The 9088-nt window shown below is 38.8% G+C and overlaps 1 pseudogene; it reads right to left on the reverse strand.

Moving 5' to 3' along the window:
- LOC110805723 (probable LRR receptor-like serine/threonine-protein kinase At1g56140) overlaps positions 1–8411 on the reverse strand; it is a 72320-nt pseudogene extending 63909 nt beyond the window's left edge.
- Between the last annotated feature and the right edge of the window lie 677 nt (positions 8412–9088).

A 9088-nucleotide genomic window follows, 5' to 3' on the forward strand; every position in this document is an offset into this window, starting at 1 on the left:
GCGCGCGGGCGCTGCGTGGGCTGCTGCTCGCGCGCACGCATGGGGGCCCATCGTGGCTGCCGTGCGTGTGTGTGCAAGTGTTTGTGTTCGTGCACGTTTCCTAAAACATGCAGAGTTCGGTTAATGATTAAATTCCTAATTCTATTTGATAAATTAATTAAATTAGAGTTCTTGTAGGATTCTAGGTTTAATTAATTTGTATCTGAATAGGATTTCGATTCCCTTTCCATACCCCTATAAATATGAGGCTAGGGCTCACAATTTATAACAAGTTTCAAAGTATTCAAAAGTGAGTTTTTTGAGAGAAAATTAAAACACACATCTTGCTCATAAAGTGCCGAAATTTTCTAGTACCTTAAGGGCGATTCTAGTTGGTCAATCTTAAGGCGGATCCGGACGTGCTGTGGACTATCTACGGAGGGACGACACTTGGAGTCCTAAAGACTTGTTCTTGTTCGGTTCGGGCGCAGCTAGGGAGGGCACGCAACAAAGAGTATGCATCTAAATTATGCTATATGATTATGTGTAAATAATATGTTGTCTTGGGTTAATGGTTGTTTCCGCATGATCTATGTAATGTCATATGTATCATAACCTAACATTAAAAACCTTGCGGCATATAGCCACCCTATCCTTTGACGAATAGTGGGGAGTAGCAGGTACGTTCTCGTCCTCGGCAGCAGCTGCATCCTTCCCTTTGTCTTTGGCTATAGGAAAAACAACGGCCTTAGGATGACGCGGAGAGTAAGAAGAACTGCCAGAGGAGGCTCGATACGTCTGAACGACGTTCGAATAATACTTACCGCCCGAAGACCTAGCTCGGCGGGCCACCTCCGCCGGTATATGAGAGCGGACGTCGGCCGGGATTCCCGAAAGAGGGTCCTCCAGCTCGTCCGGATGCCCACCGGACCTCGATTTGGACACCAAGTCCACCACCAGAGACGGCTTGTCCACGCCCATCTCTTCGTCATCAGGGCATCCCCCCTCAGCAACCTTCGACTCGTCTTTCTTCACGAGACGGCGAGGTAGGGGTTTTGGCTTCTTGAAGGTACTCGGAGTCTCCGAGCCAGCCGGCACAGCTCTCTTCTTCAGCTGGGACAGATTCGTCCCCTTCTTCTTCCCTGACGCCCTAGCCGCGTCCTTAGCTTGCTAAAAAAGAAAGGACAGTCAAATATTAGGCCTCGTCATCTATCGCAAGTCACTCACCATATAGTGGCTCGTCATTAAAAAGGACGCCCATCTTAAAAATGACGGCGTACCTGATCAATCACAAGTCACTCACCATGTAGTGGCTCGTCATTAAAAAGGACGCCCATCTCAAAAATGACGAGGCGTACCTCATCAATCACAAGTCACTCACAGAACAGTGGCTTGTCATTAAAAAGGACGCCCATCTCAAAAATGACGAGGCGTACCTCATCAATCACAAGTCACTCACAGAACAGTGGCTCGTCATTAAAAAGGACGCCCGTCTCAAAAATGACGAGGCGTACCTCATCAATCACAAGTCACTCACCATGTAGTGGCTCGTCATTAAAAAGGACGCCCATCTCAAAAATGACGAGGCGTACCTCATCAATCACTAGTCACTCACAGAACAGTGGCTCGTCATTAAAAAGGACGCCCGTCTCAAAAATGACGAGGCGTACCTCATCAATCACAAGTCACTCACAGAACAGTGGCTCGTCATTAAAAAGGTCGCCCGTCTCAAAAATGACGAGGCGTACCTTTTCAATCACAAGTCACTCACAGAACAGTGGCTCGTCATTGAAAAAGGACGCCCGTCTTAAAAATGACGGGGCGTACCTTATCAATCACAAGTCATTAAATAGTGGCTCGTCATTAAAAAAGGACGCCCGTCTTAAAAATGACGAGGCGTACCTTATCAAGTGCAACACTCATATAAAAATGGCTCGTCATAAAAAAGGACGCCCGTCTCGAAAATGACGAGGCGTACCCTATCAACCACGAGTCACTTGTAAAAAAGGGGTGGGGGTGGCCCGTCTTAAAAGGTGACGAGGCGCACCTTGGCAACCACAGGAAAAACACTCACAAAGGGGCCCGTCATTAAAAAGTGACGAGGCCAACATTAGCAAACATGGGTCACATGTCAGGATATCGGCTCGTCACTAAATAGACGTCCACTATAGACAATGGACGGAGGAAGCTTAACTTGCAAAAAACAACCTAAGAGAATACTCACCTTCTCCTCCAACTCGGCCTTGGCTTTCTGCATCTTGGCCTCATAGATGTCCGCCATCCAATCGGTCATATCGCCTTTCCCGGTATCCGCCGCCGACAACTTGCTCATTCCTTCCTCTGAGAACAAAAGAAATCCAAAGTTAGAAAAATGAATAAGACCAAGGCAGAGCGGCACATAAATTGGCATACAACCTCGGAGCATGGAATATCCTAAGCCTACGGCCGCTAGAAAAGCCTCGTTCCGAAACTGGCTAATGTGCGGCAACCACTCGGCCGGCACATGGAAACTCTTATCCACTGTTAAGTGGTAAGTGTTGGCCCTGAACAGGACCATTATCTGATCCCACTCTTCGGCAGTAAGGGGTGGAAGGGGCTCGTCACGATCCATGAAGTTGGCGTTGCAGTTCCAACGGCTCATTCGCTCATACATCTCCTGGTCGTCCGTGTAAAACACGACCCACCTCTTCCTCCACATATGCCACTTGCTGAGCTTGCCGACCACTGTCTGGTAGGTACCACGGCTGCTCAGATTAAACCACCCTTTGGCGGCACTGGGGGAACGAGAGAGGGAGACCAGATGCAGAAAGGCGTTGAAGGACGGCTCCACGTCGTTCAGCGCACATTTGGCAATGTAGCCAAAGATATCCGCCCATGAGTTGGGGGTCAGCTGGGCCACCCCAATATTAAAACCATCTAACACCTCCACAACGAAGGGGTGTGGAGGGAATCTCATGCCGAGTTTGATTGACGCGGCATACACAGGGAATTCTCCCTCGGCAAGCAGGCTGACGGTCGAGTCCAGACCGGCCGGCACGCGCATTTGGTACCCTTCCCCCACGCAGAGGTCATCCCTCATCTTGGCTCCGTGCCTGTCTAGCCACCGCATCCAGCCCACGTCTGGGTGAATTTCTGACGGAAGCAATTGGGCCTCCTCCCGTCCTCTGGGCCTAATAAGCTGGGGAGCAGCTTCTTGCTCCTCGGCGGCCGATGACAATGGAGCGACGCTTGGCTCCCCCACTGCCTGGCTCGCTGTACCCTCCGACGAGCTTGCCGCCTGCTCCCCCGCCTCGACGTACTCGTCGATCTCTTGAAAGAGTTCGGCAAATTCTTCGTCGACTGCCGAGGCGGTGGAAGAATATCTCTCCCTAGGAGGTGTCGATGCTCCTTCCCGCAAGCGCAGGCGCGTAGGATCTGCCGTTTGCTTGGTTCTAGCCATGCCTTCTGCATAGTGAACGAAGCACGGCTTAGGGGTGACCAACAATGAAGAAAAAGACGCGATTGGACGTCTGCCCCGACAAAAGATGAACGGCGGAAAAATCTTAAATAAAACCTTTAAACCCTTACCTAGTACTAAGAGGTCGGCCGCTAACAAAGAGAAAAATGACGAGAGGATAACAAAAACAAGAAAGGCGAAAACTAACCTTGAAAGATCTGCGAAGTACTTGGTGAAGAACAGGATGAGTATCGCGAAGAACGGGATGAATTTCGCGAAGAACAGGATGAGTTTGACGAGGAAAAGGATGAGTCTCGTGGTGGCCGGAAATCGCCTGATGGTGGTAGGAACACGCCGGAAATCGCCTATGAGAGCTCTGTGAAAACGAAATGTAAAAAAATGAAATTTACCCCCCCCCCCCTCTATATATAGGGAGGGGCAAAATAGAGAAAGGTGACACGTGTCACCCCCTCAACACCTGACCCAAAGATGAAGATGCAAATCAAAGATCAAGAAGCGATACCCGGAAAGTGTTTCCAGAAATGCCCTTCTTGAGGGGCAAATGTTGTGGGCAAAATTACCATGCCTTCGTGCACCAATGAAGATGTGACACCTGGCACGTATTGCGCCCCCTAAGCAGAAATCATGCAAAGTCTACTCCGGGGCATGAGTATTAATCTAGGTACCTACAATGTATGTATTTAAGTATGTATAAATGTACGTATAAAACCTATACCTGGAAAAGGGCTTAATTAGTATGTATCCCAAGTGAATTACTAAGCACAATAGGCCCAAATAGCCCACTATTGCTACAGGGGATCAGAGAATTGTAAGGAGAAAGGACACGTGTCCTTCTCTCATTCCCCAGCCAATCATGTAAGGGGAATATTAGGTCATTCCCACAAAAACCTAGTACTATAAATATTCCCACTTCCCTAGAAAAAGGGGTCACAATCAATACATTCTAGAGCAATTGCTGCTCTGCCTTCTCTCTACTTTCTCTCTCTATAAAAATACAATCTTGTTTAATCTTTAAAAGTTACCAAGAAACCTCCAAGGTATCTCACCGGAAAAACCCCACAACAAAGGGAGTAGAAAAATCTAGAAACCATAATACAACAACTATAAATAGGTTGTATGTGTATAAGTTTAGGGTGAGCCCATCAAGAGAGCTCCCACAAAAAAAATATGAGTGAGGGGTAGAAACAAGAGTTCTACCAAAGAGATAAGTGAGAGACATGAGCTCTCGCAAATATTGTTGTACATCAATTTTTATCCATATAATCAATTAAAATACAATTTTGATATATTATTCGGGTCCATCAAAACTTCCGCGTGCGTCCTCAAATTTCTATCACTCATATGAAATCAATAATCAGAGAAACTGAAACTAATTTACCAACAAGGTTTTAATTTGAGTAAAAGCTAGGGAAATATTCCATTATGGTCTTTTAACTTTTTAACTGTTGTGGAATATGAAAACATAATTATTAATCCTGCTTATTTATATGAAAATATTTTTCCTAGAATTCTAAAATAAATATTTTTATTTTCACCCAAAAAAAATTATAGATATCATTGTGAAGTGAAATTTGGTATTATGAGTAAATTGTGAAATAATTTTAATAAGGTTATAACAGTATTTCCTAAAACGAAATTACAATAATGTCGGTATATCAATACTACATTTGTGTAGTTTCAGGGTTTTCTAATGGACGAAAATGAAGATAAATGTACATAAGACCAAAGGTTGAAATGGAGGGTTAAAAAATACGACAAAGACAACCACTCATCTCATAACAAAAAGGACATCAAAATTCCAAAAAGGTAATCAATTTTTAGTTTTCATATACGTACTCTCGCACGCATCACATGTGTATATGACTAATATGGACTTAGGTAGCTAATAATTGACAACTTTTAACGTAATTATTGACAAACTCTCTAACCGACGTAGTAATTGGACAATTTTCCTTATATTTATGAGTATATCTTATGTGTATTATTTATAATTTATTTGCACTCATTTTGAATAATGTTTATGCAAGTTACATTTTCTTACTACTACATCCGTTCATGAAAGTTCTTTACGCCTTGGAATATGTGTCTAAAGTATGAAACCTTTGACCGTAAATTCTCATAGTTATATACATCAAAACGTTAGCATGTAAGATCTTGTTATATTGGTCTCGTTATGTATTTTCATATTAATATCAACCTTTTATAATTTTTTTCAAATACGAAATTGGATATATAGATGGTTAAATATTGTATTGGAGTCCGTGCAAATAATAAGCGTAAAGAACATTAAGGAACGGAGGTAGTATGATATAATACTAGTTTTCTTTTCTTTTTTTAACAGCTATAATACTAGTTTCTTATTAAGAGACACACGCAACGCGTGTATATACGACTATCATTTTGAAAGGATGAATATTTATTTTTAATATGGAGTAATATTATTAATGCGACGAATATATATTTTATGCAATGAATTTTATTTACAATTATAAGTGGTTCATGGTGGTCAAAACCGACCATATCATGAATTGTTAATTAGTGATGAACAACATATTAGGTTATTATGAATTGTTAGTTAGTGATGCACAAAATCTATATAATTAAAGCAAAGTGGTGGGTAGTGAAGTTAAGAAAACCCCCAGTACTTCTATTTCAACTATGCCACATCATACCAACTTAAAAGACAACTTATCAAGTTACATCTTCAATCATGCACCAATCAAGTAAGAAAAAAAATGAGAAGTAAAGCTACTAATAAAAGGGGAAAAACAATATAGAGTAGTAAAAGTATTGAATTAATGGAATAAAAGTACAAATAAATAAGGATTTTTTTAAAATCAAACATTCGGTGCAAAGGAAGAAGAATATTTCATTCTGCAAATCATGCTTTGAGTTCGCGTTCCATCAAGATTCACATGTGATATAATTCGATATGCAAATACAAATGTTTATGACATAGTTCTAATAACTGAAGACATTAATGCAAAAATATTGACAATCTTGATTTTCTTAGAATTAAGTTGCAAATCACATGTAACATAAAAATCGATTCTGAAATATTTAATCCAATATGAACTGGTCGAATTTAATTTAGATCGGAATTAAAATTGGGTGAGTAACCAATCCAAAATCCGAATTGAATTAACCTTTTTTTTTATCTAATATTTTTAATAAGCGGTAAAATTAAATGAAAAATCGATTCAATGTTGACCCAAAGTATGCAGGACAACACCGACCATTAAATCTATATTGTAAAAGCAAAGTAGTGAAGCGCGAAAGGCTCCCAAACCTCAATCTTCAACTCATGCACCAGCTACAATGGAAGTCTAATGACAATAAAAAAAATAATTAAAAAAAATAATAAGGTTACATATGATGATTGACTATTTCGAATCAAATCTTCAAAAGTTATGAAATAAATTAAAAAGTAATTCCAATCAACCCAATAAATATAGAAATCGTCATTTTTGTAAGTATTCCAAATAAGCTTCATAAAAACCAATCAAGCAAAATCTAAAATAAAATATGTATCATTTAGAAAAGAGGGGGGAAATAATATAACTTCGATCTCCACATAGACCCTCACACATTACAATAATCTCCAATAACATAACCAAAATTAATAATGTAATCTTTCTATTAAAAAATGGACTATAAATTGATCAAATTGGTGGAGTTAAATTCATTTCTCTATCAAAATAAAACATTCACCGTTGTTAGCTAGAGTCGTTATCCGGATCGTACGATCGTGTACAAATTTAGCAAAGCAATCCATATCGCAAACAAAATCACATAGACGACAGGATACATATCACATTTTACGGAAAAATATTTATTCACCAATAGTGGATTGGTAGAAGAATAGTTTCATTTTTCGATTTTTCATTTACCGTTGTGATTTTCTGGAATTACATTATTGTTATTGTTTAATTAGTGTCGTAATCCGGGTTTTAAGTATAATACAAACTATTAGATTATTATGAATTTTTTTTTTTTGGTGCGAATGAGCCACAGGGGCGGGGATGAGAATCGATCCCAGGATCACCTGGAACTGGAATGGAAGCTCTAACCAAATGAGCTATCCATCACTCTCAGATTATTATGAATTGTTAATTAGTGATGCACAACATATTAGATTATTAGCCATGCATGCAACTAGAAGATAAATATAGAAAGTAAGGGATTGACAATAATTATGTAACACAAATTCTTATTTACAATGGGTGTACAATAAATATTGTACACCGAAGTAAAAGTTGACTTAAAATGCTTTAAAGTTACATTTATATATGTAAAAGTTATCTATTTTTTAATGATAAATTTTTTATTTGAATAAAAAATTATTTCTTCAAAATCACTAATAATGTATAAATTAATCATTTAACCCTTTAAAATGTTTATCTATCAACTTTTTAATTTTATAATATAAAAGTTACAGAAAAATAGGTTAAAGTTACGAAAAACTGCATAAAAGTTGTCTTGGTGTACAATAAATTTATTGTACACCTTGTGCGCGCAAGACCTTTTGATTATGCAAACCAAACCACACAAGTTTTAAAATAATAAGTAAAATAAGATATCAAACTAGCTCTTTAATGATAGTTCTTTTCCAAAGGTTGTATGTACCACCTAGTCGTACGAGGACGTACATACTCCTAATTTAGTATTTTAAGAAAATTAATCACTTCATAATTAAGAAATAATAGATTAGAGAAATAACCAACGTACCTTCAGCTGGAGCAGTGGTAGCCTGGCTAGTATTTTGAGCATCGGTACACGAGCACGTTGCCATCACCACCACCACCATTACGCACCACCATGACGTCATCCGCCGTGGAGGAAAAGAACTTCGTCTCTGCCGGCCGCTATGCATGGCAGACATTTTTGATGAGAAGGGATCGAAGAAAAATCAATTCAAATAGATCGAAATGAAGAATTGAAGGATCAACAAATTAGAGTAACTTAACGTAGTTGGTAGGTATATATACATACTAGCTAGTTTTTATTAATTAATTATGATCAATAATAAGTATAAGGCTTGGGTCATAAAACACTCGTAATCATAAGAAAGTCAAGTTCAACCAACGTAACGTGATTATCCTAGCTACTCAGTCTTATGTAATACTAATATTATATTCATTATTTGTTCAACAAATTGTACTAGTAGTATTGTTACGGGAGAGTTTTGATTTGATTTTTCTTAAGAAACGTTATTAATTGAATTTTTAAATAGCAGGGGAGGATCTTCCACCGAGACTTGATAATTATTTTGAAATTATTGATCATACAAATTAAATTATGCCTGTAAAATGTTGGTGACTTATTGATTGAATGCATGTACTCAGTAGGTTGTTGAACTTTTAAACCTTGACCTTCAAGTTGTGCAACTGTATTATTAGGAATTGTAACTTGTACAATTGTATTACTCTAACTAATCGTAACTAACAAAATAACTGTTTGATAAAATCATAAAATCATGTGAGAATCATCTCTTTATAAAGATTCAAAATGCCAACATTTCATATTTTTATTTATGAGAAATTATATACAGATTATATTAATGGTCAAAATTATGTCTTGAAAAGTGTATAAGTTCAAAGGTTCTAATATTTATGAAACAAAGGAAATAGAAGTACGTTTTCACTAAGTTTT

This window comes from Spinacia oleracea, chromosome 1, assembly GCF_020520425.1.
Source record: "Spinacia oleracea cultivar Varoflay chromosome 1, BTI_SOV_V1, whole genome shotgun sequence".
Classification (NCBI taxonomy): domain Eukaryota; kingdom Viridiplantae; phylum Streptophyta; class Magnoliopsida; order Caryophyllales; family Amaranthaceae; genus Spinacia; species Spinacia oleracea.